This window comes from Sciurus vulgaris (genome assembly GCF_902686455.1).
Source record: "Sciurus vulgaris genome assembly, chromosome: 4".
Taxonomy (NCBI): domain Eukaryota; kingdom Metazoa; phylum Chordata; class Mammalia; order Rodentia; family Sciuridae; genus Sciurus; species Sciurus vulgaris.
The window spans coordinates 59798018-59819583 of NC_136464.1; the positions used below are offsets into that span (position 1 = coordinate 59798018).

A 21566-nucleotide genomic window follows, 5' to 3' on the forward strand; every position below is an offset into this window, starting at 1 on the left:
ATTTGACCCAGTAAGCCCACTCCTCAGTATATACCCAAAGGACTTAAAATTAGCATACTATAGTGAAGCAGCCACATCAGTGTTCATAGTGGCTCAATTCACAATAGTTAAGCTATGGAACCAACATAGGTGCCCTTCAATAGATGAATGTTTTAAAAAAATTGGTACATATGCACAATGGCATATTACTCAGTCATAAAGCAGTATGAAATTATGGCATTTGCTGGTAAATGGATAGAACTGGAGGCTATCATGCTAAGTGAAATAAGTCAATCCCAAAAAACCACAAGCCAAATGTTCTCTCTGATATGAGGATGCTGATTCACAATAGGTTGGGGAGGGAGGGAGGATTAGAGGTTCTCTGGATTGGACATGGGGGGAGGTGGGGATGGGAGAGGTGATGGGAATGAGAAAGATAGTAGAATTAATCAGACATAACTTTCCTGTGTTCATTTATGAATACAGGACTAGTGTAAGTTGACATCATGTACAAGCACAAGAATGGGAAGTTATGTAAGTTGACATCAGTACACAACCACAAGAATAAGAAGTTATACTCCATGTATGTATGATATGTCAAAATACATTCTACTATCATGTAAAACTAAAAAGAATGAATTTTTAAAAATCCATGCTTTATAGACATGGAGGCAATATATACTTTCTCTGTTTTTAAAAATCTGGTTCCAAACAATGGACACACACTTATATTTGTGTAAATATATAATATATTCAGATATTTTACTATGTATTTTACATGTAATATATATGTAATATATTATATAAAATTATTTTTACATATTAACCTATATTTTATATAAAATTAATATATTGTAATACAATATATTAATAAAGCATATATCATATATAATTATGATTCATAAAGTTTTCATATATTTATACATAATTAATGTATTATATAATATATGAGTATTTGTTTTTTAATTTAATTTTATTATTTTTTTACTTTTTTATTATTAAAATCTTTTTTGTTTTTACAGACTGCATTTTGATTCATTGTACACAAATGGGGTACAACATTTCATTTCTATGGTTGTACACAATGTAGAGTCACACCATTCATGTAATCATACATATACATGGGGTAATACTGTCTGTTTCATTCTATTATTTTTCCTCTCCTCCACCACCTTCCACCCCATTTTCCTCTACACCTTCCAAAATTCCTTCATTCTTCTCTTCACCCCATCAACCCCCCCCTCATTATATATTGTCATGCAGGTATCAGAGAAAACATTCGGCCTTTGGTTTTTTGGGCTTGGCCTATTTCACTTAGCATGATATTTTCCAACTTCATTCATTTACCAGCAAATGCCATAAATTTATTCTTCTTTATGGCTGAGTAATATTCCATTGTGTATATATACCACAGTTTCTTTATCCATTTGTCAGTTGAAGGGCATCTAGATTGGTTCCACAGTCTAGCTATTGTGAATTGAGCTGCTATGAACATTGATGTAGTTCTATAACATGCATATTTTATATGTTTAATATACATTTATATATAATATATGTATATTTATATTTGTGTGTGTGTGTGTGTGTGTGTGTGTATGTGTGTGTGTGTGTGTGTGTGTGTGTGTGAGATATAGCAGATTTGATGCTAGGTTCCATTTAGCTCTCCTTATCCTCTGAGATGTGTTTATTCCATTTAATAGAACAATTTATAATGTTGGAAACTGTATACTCTAAAAGTAGGGGAGGAAAGAAAAAACCTTTCATATTTTTTGGGTCTTAGGGATTACACTCAGGGGCACTCAATCACTGAGCCACATCCCCAGCCTTATTTTCTATTTTATTTGGAGACAGAGTCTTAATGAGTTGCTTAGTGCCTCGCAGTTACTGAGGCTAGGTTTGAACTCAAGATCCTCCTGCCTTAGCTTCCTGGCTGCTGGGATTACCAGCAAGTACCACTGTGCTAGCCTAAAAACCTTTTTTAATGAGTTAAATTATCAGATTAATTATTACAAATCACATAATATTCCTTTCCCCTCACCATTGAATACCTTTTTGAAGTATATGTGTTGTATTTCTTTCTCAGTAAGTGGACTATTCTGTGAAAATTTATTTATGTTTTTATAATTTAGCATTTTGCAATGCCCAAAGGTTGTTATTTTGAGGTAGATTTTCATTGTGTAAAGTTTTAAGTTCAGTAGTGGGCAAGGGTTAAAGAAAAAGTGTTCAAATGTCAGGTAGCATTTTGTTGTTATTAATGATAGCAAATATGTTTTATATTATCAGAAAAAATAACATTAAATAATTCTATTAATAAACTTGAACTATTATTGTAATTGCATGTTGAATTGGCTGCTATTTGTGAAGCTATCCACATAGAATAGAGACTACTGAATTGGCCTGAATTAATTAGGGAGTCACTGAAATAATTTTTCCCCAGAACTAACACCTATCAAAGTAGACACTTAATAAATATTTGTTAAAAAAATTAAATTTGGAGAGTTGGCCCTTGGGGTGATAGCTTACCAGTTTTGTTAGGAGATGCCAGGTAAGGAGGCAGAGCTTTTTTCCTTAGTTATAATTTTAGCCTCTATGCTTAGTTCATCAGAATGCTTGATGCTCATCCACTGATTTACAGGAGAGCTTCTTCATTACATATGGGCTGCACATCCTGTGATACTCTAAGAGCTGAGCTTTTCCAAATTGTATTTAATGGTCTGGATTTTGGGTTGAAATTAGACTGGAATACACTAATGCCTACCACTGCTGATACTGCATCATTCCTATTTTTTTCTCTTGTTTAGAATAACAACAAACAACAATCAACTTATCTTGGTGGAAGTGCTTACGTTTTATTAATGTGGCTTTTTAAAAAGAGCTGTATAATTCTGACACATTAGGTTGGAATATTGCTGGTAATATATCCCATATATGGCCTCATCAGACTGATGCTCCTGTACTCACAATGCCTTTTCTTTGTATTGAAAAATCTTTTCCTGTCAGCCAAGGAGGTATTAAAATCCTAAGTATGAAGAGATCTATCTTTTCTGTCCTCTATTCTGGGCCTCAAAGACATCCTTTGAAAATAACACTTTTTTATTGTGAAAACATGGAACCTGGGCATTCAAAATACATAACAATGCTTCTTTATTTTGATATGTTGCATTTATTAGTTATGAACATGATATATTCATCCTAACCAAAGACCAAATTGCATTTAAAAAAGCAATTATACTTTGCAAAATAATGGACACCCTCCCATGTGCATAGAAATCAATTTTATAAACTAGCAGCTAACAAGATTTTATTCTTTTGACTATATTCAGTGTGCATTTTTGTGTTTTATTTCCTTTTTACTAAAATGATTTCTTCTTCATTTTTCTTTCATAATTTATTTTTAATTTTATCCCACTGAAAATTTGTTATATTGCCTTAAATATGTTCTTGTACAAGGCAGAATAAAAAAGTTAAAAAATTTAAAAGATCTTCTTTATTCATGTAATATGTGCTTTCTAAAGAGCTTATATACTGTCCATAATAGGTAACTTACTGCATTTAGTTTTCCATATATAGACTCTGTGTTAGAATCCTTCCTTAAGGTGCTATCTCCTGTAGTGACCTTATGTAATCTCTTAATTGATAGTATGAAACTCATCTCTTCTTTTTTTTAAATTATTTATTATTTTTAAATTTTTTACAGACTGCATTTTGAGTCATTGTACACAAATGGGATACATCATTTCATTTCTAAGGTTGTATACAATGTAGATTCATACCATTTGTGTAATCATACATGTACAAAGGGTAATGATGTCTGTCTCATGCCATGACTTTTCATACCCCTCCCTCTCATTTCCTTCGACATAATCTAACGTTCCTCCATTCTTGTCTCACTCTCTACTCCATTATATACCATCATCCACTTATCAGGGAAAACATTCAGCCTTTGGTTTTCTGGGATTGGCTTATTTCACTTAGTATGATATTCTCCAATCCCATCCATTTATTTGCAAATGCCATAATATTAATATTCTTTATGGCTGAATAATATTCCATTGTGTATATATACCACAGTTTCTTTATCCATTCATCTGTTGAAGGGCACCTAGGTTGGTTCCACAGTCTAGCTATTGTGAATTGAGCTGCTATAAACATTGTTGTGGCTGTGTTACTTCAGTATGCTAATTTTAAGTCCTTTGAGTATAAACCGAGGAGTGGGATAACTGGGTCAAAAGGTGGGTCCATTCCAAGTTTTCTGAGGATTCTCCACACTGCTTCCCATCTCCCTTCTTCATGCTCTAGATAGGAAATTTTCAGTAGATTGTTCATATCTGGTTTTCAGCTATTTTTATTTGCCCAAAACAATGTTGGCACACAGGGTACTATACACATAAAAGTTACTAAATAATTGAAAATTAGAGATTACCTATAAAATTTCTAATTTTGGCTTTCTTTAAAACCTTAGAAGATGCAGACCTATGTTCTTATTTGGCAATAGTACTCCGTAGCTCAGTGGTACTTGATCGTTTGAGTTGGGACAGAACTTTCTTGTTCACTTCAGCCCACACTACTCCATATTATTTTGCTAATATCAAGGCTAATGGTCAACTGACATTAGTACTCGTTTTGTTGTGACTGTTTAGATCTTTCTGCTTCACTAGAACTTACTTATATTCTGTCCAGCATCACTGGACACAGACAGCTATTGTAAACTACTCTATAATACATTTTCTGTTCCAAATATGGTACTTGAAATTAACATTGTTTACTTTTGCTATAGTTTAGTTTTGAAATGTCCCCCAAAGCTCATGTGTTGAAGGCTTGTCCCCCAATGTACCAATGTCCAGAGGTGAAGCTTTTGGAAAGTAATTAAATCATGAAAATTTTAACCTCATTGGTGAATTAATGCATTTGATAGATTAATAATTTGAATGGACTACTGGAAGGAGGTGGAAACTGTATGTAGGTGGAGTATGATTGGAGGAAACAGGTTACTGGGGGAATGCACTTAAAGACTATATGCTGTCCCTGGCCTCTTCGCTGTTTCTCTGTTTCCTAGCTATCATGAGCTGACCAGCTTTCCTCTGCTATGCCCTTCCTCCATTATATTCTGCCTCACCTCAGGCCCAAAGGAATGGAACTATCTGACTATAGTCTGAAGCCTCTGAAACTGTGAGAGCCAAAATGAATATTTCCTCCTTGGAATTGTTTTTCTCAGGTATTTGTCACAGAAGAAAGATAGATAGATAGAAAGAATGAAAGGAAAAAAGAACAAATGAGCAAAGCTAACACGGTCTTGAAGGCAATGTCTGAGATGAATCAATCTAATGGTTATGAATTTCAGGTTCCATAATTTGTGGAGAAGATATTTTGGAGTTAACAATCTCTTTTGATGCTATTGTCTCATTATGCACTTGGTAATCTGCCATCACTCCTTATGGTTTGACTAATTTGATGTCCTATTAGGTTGTGTTTATTCACTTATTCACTCTAGCTTCTATCAATGAGTACATACCCAGAACTTCTTTCTTTCCACATATTCCATACAAATTTTATAATTACGATAGTACTTATATTGAGCCACTATTAACAAGCATAGCCAAAATTTCATTCACTGATTGGTAAAAAAATAATCTGCAATGTGGAATATGGCTTTATATGTAGATTTTAGAAGAATGGAAGACTTCTGATGAACTATCATAAGCTTAAGAAATTGAGAAAAAATGGGAGATTTAAGGTGTTATTCAAGGAAATACTTTTGTGGGAGTGTTTTCGTCAGATTTTTCACTGCTGTGACTAGAAGACCTGACAAAAACAATTTTAGAGGAGGAAAAGTTTATTTGGGGGCTCACAGTTTCAGAGGTCTCAGTCTGTAGATGGCTGACTCCATTCCTCAGTCCCAAAGTGAGCCTGAACATCATGGCAGAAGAGTGTGATGGAGGGAAATAGCTCACATGATGATCAGAAAGCTGAGAGAGAGACTAAGCTCAGCTCACCAAATATATAGCCCAAAGGCTTGCCCCTAGGGTCCCAGCTTCTCCAGCCATACCTACCATCCTATAGTTACCACTCAGTTAATCCCTGTCAGGGGATTAATTTGCTGATTGGATTAAGGCTCTCATAACCCAAACATTTCACCTTTGAATGTTCATGTCTCACACGTGAACTATTGGGGAATACCTACTATCTCAACCATAACAGGGAGTTTTGGGATCTAAGGTAGGGATTATTACTGATGTGGTAAAATTTGCAAGAGTTGCATTGACAATAGAGACCTTAAAAGAAATATTTTTCTTCCTGAAATATTTAAAATTGTACTTCCTATTTGAAACTTAACATTCAATGACTGCTATCAATAATCATGCCTCATTTATACCTCAAAGGTAAAATGTGATTCACCTTCCCCAACATCAGTTCTTCCTTCATGTAGTTGAATAACAACAAAACACATTCTCTATGTTTAGGAAAGACTTCTTGCTATGCATCATAAAACAAGGATAACTTTTCTTTGTACAGTAAAAGAATCGCATCAACCTTTATATTCCTATTTTATTCATCAAGAAAATGAGCAATAGAAAAGATATGTTTGGTAGAAATAATCCTTTTTTTTTTTTTCTTTTTTCTTTTGTAATTCTCGTTGTCATTCAGGAGAGTGTCCTAGATTTGTGTCTTTTATTTTATGGATAATGTTCAGTTTTCTTGGTTATTCTATTTGATGATCAGAAAAAAAAAAAAATCCCTTCGGTTTCAGAGGATTTTCAAATCCATACAATTTCCTCTTCCTCTGAAGTGCAGAGTATTGTAAATTTCAGAGTCATGATACAGAAGAGTATTGAAACTCTTTTAGTATACTTTTCCTCCCCTTAAGTTGCTGTTTGACCTTGCAGATCTGTATGTACCTTCAAATCAATATATGTATCTTGCCTTACTAAATTGTGTTTATAGTCTAACATTATGTTGACCAGTTAAGGTGATTTAACAGGATAAAAGACACAAAGACAAACCCACATAAATATAGTTATCTCATACTAGAGAATGTGCCAAAAACATACACTGTGGAAAAGAGCCTATTCAACAAATGGTGCTAGGAAAACTGGAAATCCATAGGTAGCAAGATGACATTAAACCTCTATCTCTCACCCTGCACAAAAATCAACTCAGAGTGGATTTAGGCACTAGAACAGAGACCCTGCACCCAACAGAAGAAAAAGTAGGCCCAAATCTTCATCATGTTACCTTAGGACCTATTTTTCTTAACAAGACTCAAAAAATGCAGGAAGTTAAATTAAGAATCAATCAATGGGATGGATTCAAAGTAAAAAGCTTCTCAGTAAAGGAAACAATCAATAATGTGAAGAGAGAACCTACAGAATGGGAGAAAATCTTTACCACCTGCACCTCAGATAAAGCGCTAATCTCTAGGATACATAAAGAACTCCAAAAACTTAACACCAAAAACCCCTAAATAACCCAATCAATAAATGGGCTAAGGGACTGAACAGACATTTCACAGAAGGAATACAATTGATCAACAAACATATGAAAAAATGTTCTCATTGTCTCTAGTAATTAGAGAAGTGCAAATCAAAACTACTCTAAGATTTCATCTCACTCCAGTCAGAATGCCAATTAGCAAGCATATAAGCAATAGTAAGTGTAGGTGAGGGTGTGGGGAGAAAGGTACAGTCATATATTGCTGGTAGGACTGCCAATTGGTGCAACCACCGTGGAAAGCAGTATGCAGATCCTCAGAAAACATGGAATAGAACCACCCTTTGATCCAGTTAGCCCACTCCTCGGCATATAACCAAAGAACTTAAAATCAGCATACTACAATGACACAGCTATATCAGTGTTTATAGCAGTTCAATTCATGATAGCTAAACTGTATAATCAACCTAGATGCCCTTTAACAGATAAATGGATAAAGAAAATGTGGTACATATACACAATGGAATATTACTCAGACTTAAAGAAGAATGAAATTATGGAAAAATTATGGAAAATTGCAGGTAAATGGATGGAGCTAAAAATATCATGCTAATCGAAATAAGCCAAAGCCCCCAAACCAAAGGCCAACTGTTTTGTATGATAAGCAGATGATGATCCATAATGGGGGGATAGGGAAGAATGGAATTGTATAGTGGGGAGTAAGGGGAGAAGAGGGGGTATGGGCATGGGAAGGATGGTGGAATGAGACATACATTATTACCCTATATACATGTATGATTATACTACTCTGCACCATGTATAGCCAGAGAAATGAGACATTATGCTTCATTTGTATACAATGTATCAAAATGCATTCTACTGTTATGATTGACTAATTAGGGCAAATTTTTAAAAAATTAGATGTATATACTGAAAAAAAAGATGATCACTTCCTCTTGTTGTATAGGGTGATACAAATATTTGATCAACTTAAGTCATTAACTTGATTCAGGATGGAAATGTAGAATGGATTATGTAAGTAAAAAATCTTTTCATTGTAATTATCTGATATTTAAAAGCTAGAATTGAGTGAAAGAAAGCGCACTAAATTTATTTTATCATTATGGACTCAATTTTGTGCAAAAAAGATCTTTTTTATGTGTCAATCAGTATAAAACTCTGAATTCCGCTCATGTGCTTTTTCATAGTTTTAGACCTGATTTAGATTTTTTGGTTTTATCATGACAATCTCTTATTTAGAGCAAAGATATGGAAGGTCCTTATTTTTATAAACACTATGTTGTTCTAAAATGCTGTGATTTGCATTGGGACATCATTATTTTCTGCCTGCCTGGAGACCCAAGCGGGGGGACATACTTTTAGTATATTATAATCAAGGAACATTTTGAAATGTTCTTTAAAAACAAATATGATGTACTGCATACCTTAAAGTATGTGTTTACTCTCCTAGAGATGGAATTAAATTTGCTGATGCTTAAAAATACCAGCATGATTGATAGACTATTTACATGTGACCACCTGCTAATGCATTCTTATTCATCACTTCTTTTCTCTTGCTAAAATTGTACTTAAATCCTACTGCAAACTAACCCAGATACTGAAACATCTAGAAGGAAAAATGAATAGAACTGATGTTTTCCAACTTGTGAATTATATTTTTTAGATAGATGATCCCAGACCTTTTAGAAAATCAATTAATTTGAGATTCTAACAAAGGCTTCTTGTTTTCTCCATTACCTTAAATTTGTCTTTCACTATGAGTGCTTAACTTTATTAATAATTAGTTCTTTTGTTTATTTACTTTATGTTTTTTTAAATCTCTGTTGTAATGTATCAGATGATGTAGGAAAATTTATAACTCAAGCAATGTTTAAAGTTTAAGGTTCATTTTAACATTAAGATTCTGAAAGTCTCTATATTCTTATGAAACCATGGATATATTAATGTTTGCATCTGGAATTTTCAAGTGAGCATATGAGAGAGTAGAAATGTTGAATCAGATCTTAAAAGTAAGCAAACTTACCCTTGGTGCTTTCCACAAATCTCCATACTGCCAATGGATTTGCAAATTGGTTGTTTTGTAAAGCTGAATTGGAGACAATTCATGTTTGCATTAGTATTTGACTTCACTCCAGTTGTACATAGTTGGTCCCAAACAATCTAGAAATCTTATTTTTTTTTCTGAAATTTGGAAGTATATCTATGTAATTTTTCAGATGGGAAAGTTTATACTATGGGTCAACATTCCCCATGGTAGAAAATATTAACAGTAGCAGAAAATGGTGCTTTAGCCTTAAAAATATTACATATTACTAGAGAAATAGTCCTAATTCTTATTAACTTTAATATATACAAGATTTATGATAAATTAGTGACATTTATATGTAGTTCATATGGGGTAGGATAGAGAATGGATCATACAAGGAGGATACATGACAGAGTTTTTAGGGCAGGCTTCAAGTTTTATTTGCCCCTTTCAGTCTTTTTATTAGCACTATGCCTTAGATAAAATAGGTACTCAGAAAATATTTTGGGACAAATGGATTATAGCAAATTGTTTTACATCTAGGTTTTCTTAGTATATGAGCAATAATTAAATAACCTTGGGATATGGGGGGATATGATATAATTCATGCTTCTATTGAGTGGTGTTATGTTCTATTGAGGAATTACTTTTTATTTTTTTAAGTCTTGAGATCTTCATGAGAAGATTAGCATGTAAAAGTTAATATCAGTAAAATCCTTCAGAACAAATCAAAGTAGACAAAAGAAAGGGATGCCTTTATGAGCTTCATTCCCACTTGAGAGTATCTGGGAACTCCAGTGAATCCATGTTGGAGAAAAGAGAATGATACTAAATGAAAACTATTTAGAAAACCACCAGAGGAGACACCAGATAATCCCAGTGTGTTACTTGGGGAGCGACATCTTTTCCAAATGGTATCATTCAATACAGCAAGTATTTGGTATGTAAAAATTTTCAGCAATATATACTGACTTAGATAATTTTCCATTGTGTTGTTTTTTATTCCAGTCTTCTTTGAATATTATTTTTTCATGAAGAGCTGTTTTATTGGACAGATGTCTTCTTAGATATGCCCACTCTTGCCTGAAAGGCAATGACTATTTCAGTAGCTATTAGCATATTAAGAAAACTTGGGTAATTCCATCCACTTCACATTAATTTGCTCTTGTTGATTATTTGCTGTAATATGTTAAATAATTGCTCTTGAATGGGTTAAGAAAAGCAGTCATTCACCTGTTTTGATTGCTATAAATATCTTTGAAGTCATCCAAACGTGCCTCCATATTATTCACTACTCTTCTAAGCCATTAATAAATATATTGAACACCTGTGCTAGCGCTGATCCCTGAGGCGCCTCATTATTAACCTAATTGCACAGCTTCATGATATTTCATTTAACCTTGATTTTATTACCAGACTTTTTTCAAACCAAGACATTTCAAATTAATGATAAAACTTTACCTTTTATCCTGTAGTTGCCATGGCTTCATAATTGAATTTGCAAGTTTAAAAAATCTGAATGAAATACCATGAGACATTCATTTTTCTTAAAAGTTTAAACAAGAAAATTCGTACACATTTTTTCCCCTCTCAGTTATCTTCTGAACTTGTCTACCCACTTTTCATTGTCTTCAACTGTTTTCAGTATGTTCTGATGCAGAAGTAATAATTCTATAAACCTAGTATTTTGATTTTGAATAAAATTTGTGTGTTCCAGCTTCCCAATTCTATTACCTCTATCAAACAGGAAAGGAAAAATAAGATGGAATTCTTGTTAAATGAAGCTGTTATACATCAGTGAAGCCATTACAAGTGAAGAACTAGGTTTGCACCCTCTGGTTTAAATCAAGCTCATGGAATATAATTTTGTCTATAATGTTGGAGCCTAAAAACTCTGAAGATCACATGGTTAAATTTCCCTAATTTTTCAGGTAAAGATGCAGAATTCCAAAGGACTAAACAGATCTTGATGAAGGTCAAACTGATTAGACCCAGGGCTCTATTTTTTACTTTATTATTAATTCACTGAAGCCTGGCTTAAGTTTTTATTATTGTTTCTCATTATGGGTAAAATTTTCTGTTGCATTTATTCTGAATTTTGAGATGAGTTGCATTTCAGCCTCTTTTAAGCCATCCTCTACATCTAATTTATTTTTGTTTTAATCCCTAACATGCCTTGACTATATTAAGTTCAAAACAAATATTGTTGAATGGATGAATAAATCTAAGAGCACACCATCTAACAAACTCAAATGTATTTGTACCTACATATGTGTATATATGTGTATATATGTATATATATGTATAGAAATGCAAATATGTATATATATGAACACATTATTTAATATTTATTGATTGAGATACAGGGAATTGAACCCAGAGGTGCTCAATCACTGAGCTATAGCCTCACCCCTTTTCTATATGTATATAGAACTGACTTTGAGATGTAGATTTTAGGACCCTCAAATTCATTTGAGTTGGTATTCTAAAATAATGTTGAGTTGTTCTATGATGTTGCCTGTTTGTTTCCTTTATATAAACTTTATCTAATATTACTTGGACTCTTAAGTGCAATCAAATTTCCTTTAGCTATCTGAGCCATTTTTGGAGAAAAAAGGGAAAGTCTACATATGAGAAGGGATCTTCTACAAAAATTTAGGGAAGGGAAATCAAGGTCATTATTGATGTTGGTTCCTAGGCTCCCTACCTTCTAAGGGAGGCATTACCTGATAAGTTTCTATTTTTTTTTTCTTTTTTACTTATTTAAAGTATTCGTCTTATTTTATTTTTGATGGTCACATTTCAGAAGCACTGAAGTGCTCTGCATTAATATTGGGAGGTCACTACTCAAATCAAATGGTCAATGTTCTATCATGTGAATAAGTTACTTATTAGAATTTTAAACACTTTTGAGGTACATTATGTATTTTGCGTTCATGATTCATCTGCTTTGGGGAAAGTATTATTTCCTGGCACATGTTCAAATACTGTAATTTAAGACATTTTTAGTAAATTATTATACCACTGCAGCAAATGAAATTAATATGACCCCAGGAATTATGCATAGGGAATAGTTGACTAATCTAGCAGGGACATGCTCATTGTTCTTTAACATGTTAAGGAAAAAGAGAAAACATTGTTATTATTATTATTATTAATTTATTTTTTTACCAAATCCCTATTAAGCTTATGAAACATATGAGCAGAAATGTAAGTTTAAAAAATAATGTAAGTGATCAATCAGAGTTCAAATGCTGAATTTCCATGCAGATGATTTGAATATTTTGACCTATGAATTGTCAGATAGAATATTATTACTAAACAACTAAGGAAGCAGCTCTGACTAAAAAGTCTTTTTCTGCTTCTGGAATCTGAAGATCTAAGTTTTGGCTCCCTGCCATGCCTCTTAACTCTGCTTCCTATCATAAAATCCTTTAAAAGTATTAACATAAAGCTGTTACTGAAAAAGGTAACATCTACAGCATACTTCTTGAAATCTTTCTTTTATTTTCCTCATGGACATTTTCACAATCACCTGGGTGATGACAGTTGTCTTTGTTTGCACAGTTGTTAGATTAATTGTGTCAAGGAGGCCTTTGTGTGAGGTGTAGATAGTGTTGACATATTCTTGAAGTGAGTCAAATATTGGAATAGAGTTAGAGTCTGTAGTGTAGGGACCCAAGTGGTTCTAAGAGATATGTCTGGACTTGATGTGAAACAACTGTGAAGGTTCTGAGCTGACACAAACAAGATTCTCCAAGAAAGGCTATCATAAGGTTTTAGATTTGTGATTACAATTTCTTAGATATCTAAATTTAAACTTTTTCACATTGGAATCTCTGCTTGGAGTTTCCTTCTTTAGGATTGACCCAAAGCCGAGTTACACTTCACATGAGTAATGTTTCAAACCTGAACCAAGATCTGAGATTTTAAAAAATGAAACAATTGATTTGCACATTTTCAGAGTTTATTCTTAGTAGAGAAAAAGCATTACCTCTCCCTGATACCACCAATCTTCAGTCCCTGCCCCCACATCCTATTAACTATAGCCCCAGTGATTTACTGATATGTTATATATTTTTTAATTCCACTGTGAGCTGATTTTTTATATTTTTAATTGGTTCTTTTTAGTTATATATAACATTAAGATCCATTTTGACATAATTATAACAGCATGGAATATAATTTGCTCTAATTCAGTCCCCATTACTTCCCTTTCTTTCTCCTTCTGCCTCCCCTTATTCCCTTCACTCTAGTCTGCAGATCTTTCTGCAACTTACTTCTAATTACTTTTTAAAATTAGTGTCTTATGGATATAAATGATGGTGAGATTCACTGTAGTATATTCATAAATATAGATAGGAAACTTTGGTCAGATTCATTTCGTTGTTCTTCCCTCATACCATCCCTCCTCTCTCCCCCTCAAACACACCTTCATCTACTTCATTGATCTTCTATTTTAATAGAATCCCCCCATACCATTCCCCCCTCTGTCTCTTGCTCTCTCTCTCCCTCTTTCCTTTATTTTGAACTAGCTTCCACACACTACAGAAAACATCTGATCTTTAACTTTTGGGGTTTTGCTTATTTTGCTTACCATGATGTTCTCTAGTTCTGTCAATTTACCAGCAAATGTCAAAATATCAGTCTTTATGGCTAAGTAATATACCATTGTGTATATATACCACATTTTCTTTATCTGTTCATCTGTTGAAGGACACTTAAGATGGTTTTATAGCTTGACTATTGTGAATTGTGCTGCCATAAACATTGATGTTGCTGTATTCCTATGGTATGCTGATTTTAGATCTTTTGGATATATACTGAGTAATGAGCAAGCTAGGTCATATAGTGTTCCATTCCTAGTTTTGTGAGGAATTTCCATATTTCTTTCCATAGTGTTGGCACTAATTTGCAGTCTCACCATCAGTGTTATGTTAAGTATTTAAAACAGAAAAAAATTAAGAACCACCAACTCAATTTTATATATGTTATAGTTTTGTAGATATAATTTCAACCATATTTATAATATAAAGAAAACTTAATGATAGCAGGTAAAATAAGAAAAAAATTACAGACTGCAGGATAAATATATCTTCACTTAAACTAGAGTTTTTCTTGTATTTTTATATTGCCCAGGTTCATAAATTCATTTTATCCTATTTATTAAGAAGACATTTGTTTTTACGAAGGTTGTGCTCTGAACAGAACTGAACTATAATTCATAAATTTGTCTAAGTATAATTAAAAAGTATGAGTGTAGAGACCTTATATTCTCCAAATTTTAACTTACTAAATGTATTGGTTATAGATATATTAGTTAGTACATTACATTGATTACAATTCATTTTTTCTTTAATTTTTAAAGGAAATTTGTGAAATAAAAATTATAGATTGTTGCAGTGGTGCACACTTGTAATCCTAGTGGCTTGGGAGGCTGAGACAGAATGATCTCAAGTTCAAAGCCTGCCTTAGCAACTTAGTGAGGCCATTTCTCAAAAAAAAAAAAAGACTGGGGATGTGGCTCGGTGGTCAAAGGCCTAGGTTCAATCCCTGGTACCAATATATGTATATAGTAATATAGTAATAGAGAACAGAATTCAATATTTTCACATATATATTTAAAATTTTTCTGTTTTTTCATCTATCATATTTTCTCTGACTTGAAGGAATAGGAGGGCACTAGTATGTTAAAAATGAAGATGGGATTTGCATGCCAAATTAAATTTATTGTATTTTAAATTTGTCTTATGCATGCTTCATAAATCTAGAAGTTAAAGTCTAATCATACAAATATATAAGAAATGCTAAGTGAATGAGTACTTATTTTGTTATGGATGAAATATTTTATTTTTCCTGCATATGATATTTTTATGAACTTTGAACCATAGTTATTCATGGTGAAATTTTGGATAAAAGTTGGAAATATTTTCACTTTAAATATCAATTTTGGGAATTTTGTTTGTATTTATCTCACAGTTTGGAAATATGGCATATAAAACCTATGTATGCCAGAATTTGACTCATATATTAGTTCTAATTCTCTTATTGTAATGAAAGGAAACACTTTATCATAGTGTCATGAAACCATACCAAGGATATTTTTCTATGGATAAACTTAGATGTTTTGAGAAAAATGTTGCCTCTTTAATTTGGGCCTGAGATTGGAGGAATAGATTGGAAGCTCAGAAAGAAGGAAATTGGAAGAATTAATGTGTAGACATTTATGGTTTATTATCTATAATATATAATTTTCCTGAATGTTCATAAAATAAAATAATTTTAATATTATTAAAAGAATTAACCACAATGATAATCAAAATACTTTTAACTTATATTAAGAAAATACATTTTTCAAAAAATTTTGAGAACTTTATTTTTAACCCTATCTCTTTTGAACATAAACCTTAGTTAGACTCTTTAATCCAGCACCTAAGAATGTTGTTATTAGTGAAAAAATGTCTTGAAATGTGTATACTACTTTGCTTAGTGATCTTTATATAAGAGGAATGTGCTTTTTAAGTGCATATGTCAGTAAGCTTCTTTTTTCTTCCAAAGCTGATGAGTAAGTTGCAAATTAAGGAACTGAAAATTTAAGGATGAGTCAGTGATAGAATAATGGAAGTGGGCATGAGGCTAGAAAAAAAATTTAACATCCCAATGTTCAGAAAATGTAACCATTGCAGTAGAATAAAAAACACTTTTAAATAATGACATCTTTAGTCTATTTCCTTATATTTTTACTTCTCCCAAAATAATTTTAGTTTGCTTATTATAAAAGATATATGAAATAAGATTAGCACAAAGAATTCGAAAGAGGGAAATGGGATAAAAATATCAAAAAGGAAAAAGCCAGGACATTCATAGAAATGTAAACCTGGTTACTATGTTACTGAGTGTAACTCAGCTTCAGATTTCTGAGCCAAGATATGAAGAAGATAGGCTGTATTACATGGCTCTAATATTCAATGGGAATAAATCATAAACATTTCTCAGGGGAAATATTTTTTCCTGAAATACAATTCTTACATGTTCCAAAAATGAAATTCTATAACATGATGGCTATTTTTCCTAATGATAGCTCCTATTAAATGTAGACGTAAATTCCCAAAGGCATTTTTTTATATAGACTGTAGAACAATTTGAGAACAGAGTTTAGGATATGTAGAATGTTATGTAGCAAATGGAAAGATCATTGAATGGTCACCAAAGATAAAATTGGTTATAGTGTTAGAAATGAAATATTCAAAGGAAATGCTCCTTTCTGCTCTAAAATTAAAAATGAGATGGAGTTTTCTTGCCTTGAGTCCTAAGGCTAAGAGTTTCTACTTGCTGAAGTACAAATTAGCCTCCATTATCTTTTTTTTTCCTGTTCTGTTTACCTCTTTCTCAGAAAGAAAACAATGTAATGTTGACCAAGTAAGTGACGACAAATTTCAGTTTATAGTGATTATATAAAGGTATTCTGCATTGCTTTAAAAGCCATATTTCATCCTCTAGTTACATAAATTTAAGGTATGGATATATTCTATTGAGGGAAAAGACAGAAAATTGTCAGGGAAAGTGAAACAAAGAAACTAAGTCAGTAAAACAATTTAATTACAACCATGAAAATGAACATTGAAGTTAAAGAAAAGCCTGGGGAAAAGAAAAATTTTTTTTACGGAAAAATATGATTTTGGATCAGGTATGAAATAAGATAATTGTAACATATCTATAATATAATGAAGTGAGTGAAAAATGAAGGTGCGTTATCATAATTACCAGTTATAAATAAATCAGTTCATTATTTCCATTGAAAGAACACACTGACAACAACATCTATTCAATGTGTGAATGATTTAGTTAATAGCTTTTCATGCCTCATTTCTGACACATTTTTTTAGGAGGATAAAAATACCAAAATGAATTGAAATATACTGTGCTGGAGTGACTTGTACATAATTTATTACTAACTGGTACTCTTATTTCTAAATGATGATTTTTTTTCTTTCCTGTAATGAAATAGCTTAAATATAAGAAGCTTCAGGGTTTGCTTTGTTAAGAAACTTACCTTTTGGAAATTTCATAATCAGTGACAGGTGAATAACATGGACACTTTTCATGTTTAAAATATTATAGTGGTATTTCTGAGGAGATTGGTATGTTGTCTGGGATACCATGAATCTGGAGAGAGATAGGAATGTCCTGTAGTTGATTTCTTGTAATACTCCTATTCTTTATAGTAACCACATGTAAATATACTCCAATAGATAACTTTCTGACACATATGATTTGACAAAAACAATCTTGATATAGTTTATTTTTGTAAGCAATTCTCATTAACAAGCTACTGGATCTTTCTTAGACTACCACACATACAGTTATGTAAAACCAAGTCTTTGAGTATTCAAGGCATTCATGGAAGTCCTAAAACTAAGTTACAGGCAATGAGGTGCTTTTATAAAAAGCATCAAAAGATCTTTTTAAAAGAAACTTTAAGACATATCTGAAGTTTTCTTAAGCTCGGGATATTCAATTTATTGAAAAAAAAGAACGACTTACCTTGAAAACATTTTTTAAAACAGATTTGTACTGAGTTAAATATAACCTTATTTATGCTCTTTGGAGAGCTAATAGAACTTTATTATGTATAATTGGACAATTCATATTGCAAGATAACTTAATGTAAGCTTTTCCTTTCCCAGTCTTGTCATCTTAATTGTGTTACCACGTGTGTATGTCATATGTGAAATAAAACTTAGGTTCGGAAAGAAAAAAGAAGACATAGACATGGAGAGAAGAATAAAATAAGCAGAGTAATGTATTACTTTCCTTGTGATTTATTTAAGCCCTGAAATTAAATATTCTTTGCTTAGTCTACCATCAAGATCACCTGTGACCTGCCCTAATAGTATGGAGAATTTCAAGATATATTTATCCTACATAATTCAAAGGAATGATCAATTATTCAGGTGCAGTCTTAACTCCTTGGAACTACCTTTTATATGTGTACTATATTAGATATCAATTTAATTTTTAGCTTATCTCTGCCATTTTATTTGTTTTCTTTTTATTTCATCAAATGTTTTTAAAGGAGGGGTTTTATAGGAAATCTAATATTTCCTGGACATTTCAGCAACAGTAATAAAAGTTGACTGTCTTCTTCTGATCACTAGTTTAAAGTTTAATTTTGCATATTTTAGTCTGAAACTTGTCATGGTCCTTGGGAAATGGTGGAGGGGGTTATGAACCTGAAAGGAATGGTAGAGATCACCCAAGCTTGTATTTAAGCCAGCATTATAACCCTTGAATCATCATTCCTTTGAATTATGTAGGATAAATATATCCAAGAGGCAGATGGAGAGCTCACTGCATTTCTCAAAGTCTGTCTGGAGACTGTCCAATTGTCCAGTTATTTGCCATCACCATTCTATTCTGCTCAACTTTTATTCCATTTACTAGTGTAAATGTCAGTATTTCACAGTACTCATAACAGTCCTTGATGCCTCATAATATGAAAAGCACATTAATTTTCATTGTAAACTAACTGGAGTTTTCCAGATTAGATTTTGCTCTCTTTTAATTGGGGTTCAGAATAACAATTGCAAAGCTTAAAAAACCTTAAGGCTGTTAAAACTTATTTTATAGTCAGTAATAAGTTAGAGAGCCAATAGTGCAGCACTTTAAAAATAATAAAGCAATAATAAGGATGTTTTAGGTATTTAATAGAACTAGTTGTAATCTGATGAATTCAGTTTTGTGGACTCATACAGCATTGGACCACACTGTAGATAACTATCTACAGTGAAAATTTCTGTGTTATTTGTATTTTAAGAGCAATTGTTTAAATACAGTGAACGTTCCATATATTGTGAATTCTGATGACTGCCTTTGCCATATTGTATACTCATAATCCTCAAAAGTGTTTTGGAACATTAGGCACAATTCCCTTGGCACTTATTAAAATGGCAATATTCATGATGAGTTTTCTTCATGTTAGTATTGATATGTTCTGAAATTCCAAAACTAAAATATATTCATTTTCCTAAATAGGAAGATCTGATATTATGCCTTGATCTAGTTATTGAATTAATTAATTCTTTTTTGGTTTGATCTAGTGCAAGGTACATTCTTTAGTATTTAATAAAAAATTATCTTAAGCACCAAATAATCAATGAAATCCTTTGGTAGTAAATGGTATCTTTACAAAGAGAGGTGTTTGTTAAGGTGAAAAAAAAAAAAAAAAAAAGCTTAATTAAAGAAGTAAAAAGGGCCAGGAATGTGATTCAATTGATAGAGTGCTTGCCTGGCATGAGAGAGGCCTTGGGTTCCATCCCCAGAACTGCAATAAATAAATAAATAAATAAATAAATAAAATAAAGAGAAGTAAAATGTTAATAATAACAAGCACCTGTCAGAACAACTGTTTTTATTGCTACATTAAATGAATTTTCCACCTTCTAATTTTTTCACTTTCCTAATGAATTGTTTGATGGTAATGGAATAAAATATGAAGACTCTACATATAATCTAATTTTCATTCACTTTAATAACAATCTTATGTTTAACCAGTATGTGGTGAAAATTTAAATTGCACAGGCCAATACATCTCTTTCACATTTTTTCACATATTCTTGATGTTAGAACTGCAATATAGGCTATTTGACACAGAATTTGCCTGTGACATATTACAGAATAAAACAAAAACTTGGCGATCCATTATATTATTTACTACTACTTTGTTTACTTTTTCAATAAAATTTCATATGACCTAACTGTACTAATCATGGAGTGTTTAAATTTAATGTTTCTTATTTGAGGGTTGAACTTAGAAATTTGTGGGAAGTAGTAATTTTTGAAAAAAATTCTCTAATCTTTATATTCTGAAAGAAACTGAGTCTATATGGGGAAAATACCAGATGTAGAAACTTAGATTCCTGAGTTTTTAGAGCTAATATTAATATAAATTTCAAATACATCAAAGTTCTAATTAGGAGTCATGGGTGGAGCCTGCTGGACAGACTAGAGTTATGTTATTAGCAAACTTTACAATCCAGGATCTCAAATACATTTACTCTTTGAGCTCTTTTAAAATTTTATTTCTGAAAAATTAATCATTCTCTCTCCTTTGTGTTACAACATCATGCACAGATTTTACTTTTAGAAATCATATTAAATCAAATCTATTCAATTTTAAGCATTTTTGTTTCCTGTTATAGTTTTTGGCATACTGTAGGAAAAGCTGAATAAATGAATAAATACTTGACTGAATTAAAAACACCTAAATATTGTAACACCTAAAAAATGAATAAATACTTGACTGAATTAAAAACACCTAAATATTGTAACATTATATAAAAGTAAAAGGACAATGAATACTTGTGAGTGAAATTTTATAACAACCAAATCAACACAGATATAACTGCAAAGAAATAGTATAAATGAGGAGCAAAATTTGACAAAAAGAGAACATTTTTCTATTTAAAAATTTTTTTAAATAACAAAAGTAACTTCTTATGCATCTTTATTCTAAATATATCTATTTGACTATACTTTTCAAATAATGACTTTATTGACAATTATCTGACTTTTAAGGCAGAAATGATTCTGCATATTGTTAAATATTGATATGCTTATAAAAATATTTTAGTGTAATTAAAATTATTTTAAGCACATGTGAGTTCCAGTACTGGTATCTTTTCTGTTACCTAAACAGTTTGATCATGGCTTTTAATTATATTTTAGTTTATTTCTAAAAGGTAGCAATCAAAAATAATTTTTGTTTTTAAACATTAGAATAAAAATTCTGATTAGTATTCAACAATACTTACCTCAAGAGTGAAAATGTTGAAAAAGGAAAGTCAGTAAATCTATAAACCATATTTTCATATGACAACAAATATTTTCAGTAACATGTTTTCATTTGATGCCAAATATCCTTTGACTGTAATTAGCTTCTATGAAGTTGTTTAACTACATAACTATTTTAAATCAATGGGGTTGCCTGGATCTATCTTTAAAATAGGTTATGATCATTTTATTAAACTGGCTTACAACATTTTCCACAAAGAATTAATATGATTTGCTTCCCACCTCCTAAGAAAGACAAACACAATGGATAAAATAAATG

General features: G+C 31.7%; 1 protein-coding gene and 1 long non-coding RNA gene across 4 annotated transcripts in view; one reads left to right on the plus strand and one right to left on the minus strand.

Moving 5' to 3' along the window:
* Nucleotides 1–21566, plus strand: part of CTNNA3 (catenin alpha 3) — a 1874587-nt gene that overhangs the window by 647693 nt on the left and 1205328 nt on the right. The gene's annotated exons all lie outside the window — the stretch shown is intronic.
* Nucleotides 9598–18520, minus strand: LOC306658662. The gene is made up of 2 exons (XR_013763120.1): nucleotides 14899–18520; nucleotides 9598–14866 (listed from the first exon to the last, which is right to left on the minus strand). It is a non-coding gene; the product is annotated as an uncharacterized lncRNA (long non-coding RNA).